The sequence below is a fragment of the Giraffa tippelskirchi genome, chromosome 12 (assembly GCF_054371585.1).
Source record: "Giraffa tippelskirchi isolate mGirTip1 chromosome 12, T2T-mGirTip1v1.2.pri, whole genome shotgun sequence".
Taxonomy (NCBI): Eukaryota; Metazoa; Chordata; class Mammalia; order Artiodactyla; family Giraffidae; genus Giraffa; species Giraffa tippelskirchi.
Genome location: NC_137286.1, coordinates 52,230,822 through 52,238,319, shown reverse-complemented (window position 1 = coordinate 52,238,319; position 7,498 = coordinate 52,230,822). Strand labels below are relative to the sequence as shown.

Here is a 7,498-nt window from a genome sequence, read left to right as displayed (position 1 = left end):
AAAAGTATAACAGGAGAAAAAAAAAAATCATCGTTCTGTCCGCAAACATAGTCACCCTGTACATCTGGGTGGATTAGCTGTCTTTTTTCCTGTGTATGTCTCCGTTATAGGTGATTTATCAAACTGATATCGCGCTGTCAACGTACCTTCTCCATCTACGCGGCTAAGATTGTAAATATTTTCCCAGTCAGGACTCTCCCCAAACTTGACGTTTATGGACCACACAGTGGTCTCTTGAAGGAGGGAGTATCCCAAGTCCGTTGTTCAGAAGCTTCTAAGAAGTGCTCACTTACACGCCCATCGGCAGTGTGCGAAAGTGCTTGTGTCACTTCACCTGCCAGTGTGGTGTCTGAGAAACACGCACACACCCAGGTGGATTTGGGGAGGAGGGTGCCCATGAAGGGGAAACGGTGGGGGGAGCCGGGCAGCGGGGAGAGCCTGGGCAGGGAGGAGGGGAGAGGATTCGGTAGGACAGTCTTAGATTGCCCTCCGACTTTGAGAACGTTGCGGACAGGGATGGGGATCCCCAGCCCAAGTTTCTAGCAGGCGGGTTTCCGAGAGTCAGGCAGGAGTGAACTGCTCCAGGCGCCTCCTGGCTCTCCAGCCTTGATTAGGGACGAGGGCGCGGGCAGCTGGAGCTGTCGATCAACGCTGTTTCCCCGGGGCAGGCTGTCCCACCCATGGCCACCCCGTTTCACCCAGTCCTCTGTGAATACCATCAAAGTGTGGAATGATCAGCTGCAAAAACTGGTCCCATTTTGCTGAGGTGCCTTTTTCTGATTGACCTTGAGATCAACCATTTATCATGAGTTTAGTTACTCCCTTGTGTTCCTTCTAACCCATCCTGTGGCTGGCTTCTCAGTTTGTCCATGGCTCTTTCCCTTACCCATGTAGAGAAGTGCTGGATATGAAGCCTATTGTTCCTTTCTCGCAAATATTTTTAACCACTATCGTTTATGTTTTGTGTAGGGTGTTTTTGATATTGTTTTTAAATGACTCATTCTTCTGTTACAATCACCACTTTCATTCACTTCCTGCCCAGAAAGTGTTCGCTCAGTTTCTGATGGTTTGCATTTTTTTTTTACTAATTTTTTTTTTGGATTTTCTGTTTTTTTAAACTAGTGTTTTTTACAAAAATGCTAGAGGTTTTTGGTTTTTTTTTTTTGTTTTTTTTTACTAATACACTGGGATTTCATTTGGAGGTATGGTATGAGGGAGGGATAAAATTTGATTCCCCCCCTCAAAAAGCTGCTTTTTCCCCAATTCAACCAACTATTGCTGTTTTTTTTTTAATGGAAGTACAGTTGATTTACAATGTTGTGTAAGTTTCTAGTTTACAACAAGGTAGTTCAGATATGTACATATATAGATATATATTCCCTTTCAGATTCTTTTCCATAATAGGTATTGAATATATATAGATATTGAATATAGTTCCCTTGCTATACAGTGTTGCTGCTTCTGCTGCTCAGTCGTATCCAACTCTTTGCAACCCCATGGACTGTAGCCTGCCTGTCTCCTCTGTCCATGGAATTTTCCAGGCAAGAATACAGGCACAGGTTGCCATTTCCTACTCTAAGTGATCTTCCCATCCCAGGGATTGAAAGTGTGCCTCTTATTATAAATCTCCTGCATTGGCAGGCAGATTCTCTACCACTAGCACCACCTGAGAAGCCCCCTGTTAATCTCAAACTTCTAATTCATCCCCCCCTCCCCAACTGTTGCTTTTTGGTGATTCCTTTCTCAGATGTTTTTTAGATATATAATAGATTTCAGAATTTCATTGATTGGTCTGCATAGTCTTACACCAGCACCACACTGTTTTAATTACTTTATCAATAATAATGCAGTTAAATCTCTTAAGGAAGTATTTCCTTGACCTCTTGATACTCTTTAAGCAATTCTTAGCTATTTTCATCTTTGTTTTTCCTTTCAGATGAGCTTTAGAATCTTTCACCAACTTGAAAAAAATCCCACTAGAATTTAATTAGGATTGTATTTCACCCTAAAAACTAGTTCAACAAGGATTAATGGCATCAATGTATCTAATGTTTCAATTCAAGTTTATATCTTCCAATTAATTTTTTTCTATTTATCTCTATAAGAAGTTTATGTTTTTAATATGTCTTGGATATTTCTCATTAGTATTATACATTTTTCAATATTCTTATTAATGCAAATCCTCCCCATATAGTCTGGTAGTTGTTGGAATATAGGAGAAGTATTGATTTGCGAGATTTGGGCATTTTTATCTTATACCTTACCACTTCCTTAATATCATATTAATACTAAGAATTTTCCAGTTGATACTTTTCTATTATCTTGGTCCATATCATTCTGTAGTCTACGGATATTAAACATTTTGTGTCTTCCTTTCTATGGCAGAGTTTGAAGACAAGCTGGCATGTTATCTTGTTGCCTTGAGGGTTGAGTTTTCAAGTTATAGGGTTGAATTTATTTTGAAACTTCAGACAACTTTACAAGATAACATGAGATTTGGGAGTTTATTGAAATGAGGGCAGGGTTTGAGCAAGGCAGTTTTGGAATGCCAAATCAGCTGGCCCATATTTCAGGGTGGTCCCCATCCTTTTCTCAATTGAATGGTGTGTCATCCCTGATGAATCCCATGAGTGTGGGCACTTCTTGATGCTGGTTAACATGCAGTACAATCAAAGCGGGTTTGAGACCTTCTGAGAAAGTCGAGAGTCCTAGGTACACAGGTTGGAAGAGCATGAGGTTGAGGACGCTTGCACAGGTCAGTAGGAACAGTGTCACCCTTCAAACAAGCCAATAGGCAAAAGCACCTCTAAACAAACACTCGAAACTTTTTCAGAGTCCTTGTCATTGTGCCTTTCCGTCAGGTGACCTAGCAGACATTTCCCAGCTGCTGGCTCATGAACTCTGAGAGGCAGGTGGGGGAATTAAAGGAAGTAACAGGCATGCTCAGTCGCTTTAGTCGTGTCTGACTCCTTGCGACCCTATGGACACTGTAGCCCACCGGGCTCCTCAGTCCATGGGATTTTCCAGGCAAGAATACTGGAGTGGGTCATGGGATTTTCCAGGCAAGAATACTGGAGTGGGTTGCCATTTCATCCTCCAGGGGATCTTTCTGGCTCAGGGATTGTCTCCTGCATTGCAGGTGGATTCTTTACCCACTGAGCCACCTGGCAAGCCCAGAGGAGGTAAATGTCTAGTTAAAAAAATAATCTGTGGATATACTTAAACAGTTCCCCTTTAAGGCAAAATGTGGATGCTCTGTGTGCCTACTGTTGGCACATGGAGGAGGTTCACGGAGGCTCTGAGCATCTTTAGGACTCTAGTCATTGAGGGTTGAGCTCTCACTTGATTACTGCCAGCTGCCAACGTGCTTTCTGACCAACAAAGAGCTTTAGACACTTTTTCTTAGCCCTCTGGTGTTGGCTTTAGACCCATAATGGACTTGCTAGTTTAAATTGGGAAGCAAAGGGAAACCCGATGTTGGATTACAAGTCAATGCAGAGCGTGAGCGTGAAGGTAATTCTACAGGTGCTTTGCAGGATCACCTTTGCCAGAATCTCTAGGTTGCCTGCATCCTCGTCAAAATCCTTAGTTTGAAGAACATTCTGAAGAGCTCTCACATCAAGAGACACCTCGAATACCAGGACATTTTCAAGAGGATGATGAACATGGGTTTCAGGGAGGCAGGAGTAAAAACATCCTTCTGCTGTGATGGGTTTTATGTGGAATGTGCATGATTACTCTTACCATTTAGAAACAAAACCTAGAAACTGCGAACTCTGCCAGTATTTTTAGTGTGAAAATTCACACAGTTTAAAAAAAAAAAAATCTGTGGTCTAGTTTTGAAGCTGTGACGTGTAGTCAAATTTCAATCTTAGCTTTTGCTTTTTGATTCCACCACAGCAAACACAATGTGTGTTTATTCATGTTCGTTGACTGTGCGTTTTCATCTGGCTCGACTCTTTCTGAACAGGTATAATCAGATGCCCCCTTAGCCTAGAGACACATTTCTGAAATCATTTAATCGAGTTAAAATGCTCTATTAACTGAGCAAAGTAAGTTTCCTGTATCCTTCAAGAAAGGCATGTTTTCAAAAAGTCACCCCAGTAAAATAAAAGTGTGGGAACATAGCCAAGTTATGGGGGCAGAATTTGTAATAGCTGATGGGGGGTTATAGGGCCAGTTGTCTATTAATGGCCATGGAATCGTGTCATGTGCACAGAGGAGAGTTCAACTATTCCTACCCCTCTACACTGGAGGACTTGTATCTGGTTCATCTAGAAGTGGTCTTAAGTCACTAATAATTGTGAATGGTTGTAAGACTACATTCTTATGTACCTGTACTAGAGTTTTTTTATCTGATAGATGACAGTTTCTGTACATCTTGCTTTGATACTAAAGTACAGGCTTCCTACATACAACAGTGCAGGAATCTGAATTAGTCTCATTTAGCACATTTCAAAGTGTTTCTTGTCAATGGAGTCAATACAAGCTAAAGCCTTATGTTATTTGTAAAAGATTTTTCCTTGGGATGATAAACAAATGAACCAATTGGGTTCTAGACCATTTTGCTTCAATTCCTTTTATACAACATGAGCTGAAGATGGCAATACATGGATTTAACTAAGAATGAAACAGCATTTTCTGAAGCATAAAAAAAAATTAACAGTTGTAAAGCATGGAAATAACTGCTTACTGTAAAAGTGTTAAATGATCTGAAATGATGCATAATGAAAAAGTTAATGCTCAAATTCACCTGTTCCCCACTCTTACCTCTTCCCAATACATCTCCCTTCCCTGCATCTGATGGGCAAATTCTGGCTCTCCATTAAGCATTTATTTTACCTGAGATTTTTATTTCTTACGGCAAAGAGAAATTTGTAATAATACTCTGATAAGATTGGATGTGGTCTTTGACCAGAAAGATTTATTTTGGCTGGGGGCTAGTCACATGGGTCACAGCTTTGTCTAACTCAGTGAAACTATGAGCCATGCTGTGTAGGGCCACCCAAGACGGATGGGTCATGGTGGAGAGGCCTTCAACAGTTATTATAAAACCAACCACAAGGAGTTAATTAGAAGGAGCAGAGAGGGCTGATAGGCAGTGAGGCGAGAAATCCCTGCTGGGATGTTTGTTGGTGCTGGAGAGGGTCTGCTCCAAAGGAACAGGTGGCCAGTACAGTTTGGCATATTCAGGTTTCTACTCATCCCAAGCGAATATCACAGAAGGTTAAAGAAGAGTGGTATTGCTGCTTAGTCGCTTCCGTCGTGTCCGGCTCTGTGAGACCCTGTGGTGCAGCCCGCCAGGCTCCTCTGTCTGTGGGACTCTCCAGGCAGGCAAACTAGAGTGGGTGGCCATGCCCTCCTCCAGGGTGTCTTCCTGACCCACTGATCGAACCCGCATCTCTTGCGTTGCAGGCAGACTCTGTACCATCTGAGCCACCAGGGAAGGCCAAAGAGAGTGGCAAACAGATGCCAACGTGGTACGATTTATGATGTGGCCCTGGAGTAGGGGGTTAGGTTTTGTTAATATTTTTTCAGACTTATTCCATGTACCAAGTTGGATACTATCAGTACTATTTATGGGTAAGTGGGTCAAGGGATTTTCTGTTTAGATTAACAGTCTTTTTCTAGAAGAACAGCCCATGGGAAAGTATTCTCTTTTCCAGCTCTAAATAAGGAAGGCCCATTGCCTATGCTAAAAAAAAAATCTTGGAATTTAGGTTTTGATAGTTAACTCTTTAGTGGAAGATATAGAATATATAAGAGACCGTCAAAGGGTGACAATATTCCCCAGGCAGACAGAATGGACCACACATACAGAAGGAATGTTAACATAACCCTCTTCAGTTTTTTTTTTAATTTAAAGAAGCTAATATTTTCTCTTAAAAAACCCACTTGAGCATCCTTCTTAGTTATGCAGAAACAGTGAGAGCAAGTAGTAATTTTTTTTAAAATGGATTTTCATTGTTGTACATCTTTCTGTGACTTGCTTTGAATCTGTTGAATGCAAAACCAGTTAGATGAAGAGATGGATTATATGCATAAGAGCTAGGGTCTTCTGAGGAAGACTCCCACCCCCAATTCCTGGTATTCAAAAATCCTGCACTTCTTTGGGGGTAGGTGAAGAGTGTGCCAAAACTCAGGAGTAAGATATTCCTTTGAGAGAAGGCTGCAGATGAAGGCTCAACAATAAGCAAGGTCCAAAGAGTGTGACCTGGGGAACAGGTGAGATTCCAGCTCAGTGTGGTGATCGTGGAAGGAAGCAACCCTTTGACCCAACCAGCCAGGTGCACTGAAGGTGCTTTGGAAACTAATGACTGAGTGTTGAGTGTTGTGTTTGTGTGTGTGTGTGGCCTGTGTGTGCAGGTGCACTCAAAGGTGGAGAATCCTAGAGTGAACTTAGCATGTAGGGAGTGGGACCATCTTCCCTTTAAGAAGCCTTCGTCCTGCTCCGGGACCAACTAACTAGGCCCAGCATCCAGGGTCTGCACAGGGTCGATGTTCAACAGCGACACCTTGTGGCCGTGAGACCCAACAGCCCGAGAGAGCTAGACATTCTCTCCTCTTTCCTGGGAACATTTGCAAGAGCCAACACAGTCCTCTTGTAGAAGCCCAGTCAGCCAGAGAAGGGCAGGGCAGAGTGAATCAATTCCTACAAGCCGAGCTTTCTGACCTTCTCTTTTCTCGTCAGCCTAGGGGCTTCTCAGGGAATCTCCCCAGAGAAAGGGTGTTGACTGAGAGGTGAAGACAGCCTTCAGACCTGCATGAGCTTGTGCATCTCGAGAGGTGAACTGACCGGGGTCCAGACAGGCTGCACAAGAGATTCAGCTAAAGGGTTACTTGGGGGCAGACGCATATTTAGACCTGCTTCAGGGAGCGTCACCTGCCTGCTGGAAATTAACCTACACCACGATCCACAAAAGAGGTGGGTTTGCTTTGGGCCGTGTAGCCACAGGTCAGGATTGCACCTAACACCAGCAAATGATGTCAGGATTGCACGCTGGACGTGGTGATGGGGTTGAACTCTCTGGAGGGATTTCCAAGCACCAGTTCCATGGCTAGGAGGGACGGGAAGCAGACCCAAGCCAACATGGCCTCTCCAGGGCGGAAAGGCACCAGGGTCTGCTACAAAGCGCTTTTTGAGTTTCCATTTCTGGAACTAGGCTCAAAATCATTTGGGCCTTTTTGGAAATAAGTGACAGAAATGTGGAACAGAGGAGGGTTAAAAAAATAAAAACAGCCGTCTCGGGACCCAGGCTTCGCGCGTGCACAAGGTTGTTGACTGTTTTTGTGTAGTGTGGCCGCCTCGCTTCTGTGTGTTTAGCCTGAAACCCGTGGATACAGGTGGGTGAGATCATCTTGCTGGGGCCCCAGGGAGACCCAGGAACCACTGAAACCCTAAAGGCGGCTTCTTGGTCCAGTGGGCATTAGAGTTACCTGCAGGGAGCCCCTGTTATCTCACATTTTGGAACCGTCATCAGACACTGAGCAATGCTCC

At 43.5% G+C, this 7,498-nt stretch overlaps 1 long non-coding RNA gene across 1 annotated transcript; it reads left to right on the top strand.

Annotated features, from left to right (window-relative positions):
- The first annotated feature begins 639 nt into the window (after window positions 1–639).
- LOC145530401 (uncharacterized) lies at window positions 640–7,270 on the top strand. The gene is made up of 2 exons (XR_014071737.1): window positions 640–6,225; window positions 6,692–7,270. It is a non-coding gene; the product is annotated as an uncharacterized LOC145530401 (long non-coding RNA).
- Window positions 7,271–7,498: the final 228 nt, after the last annotated feature.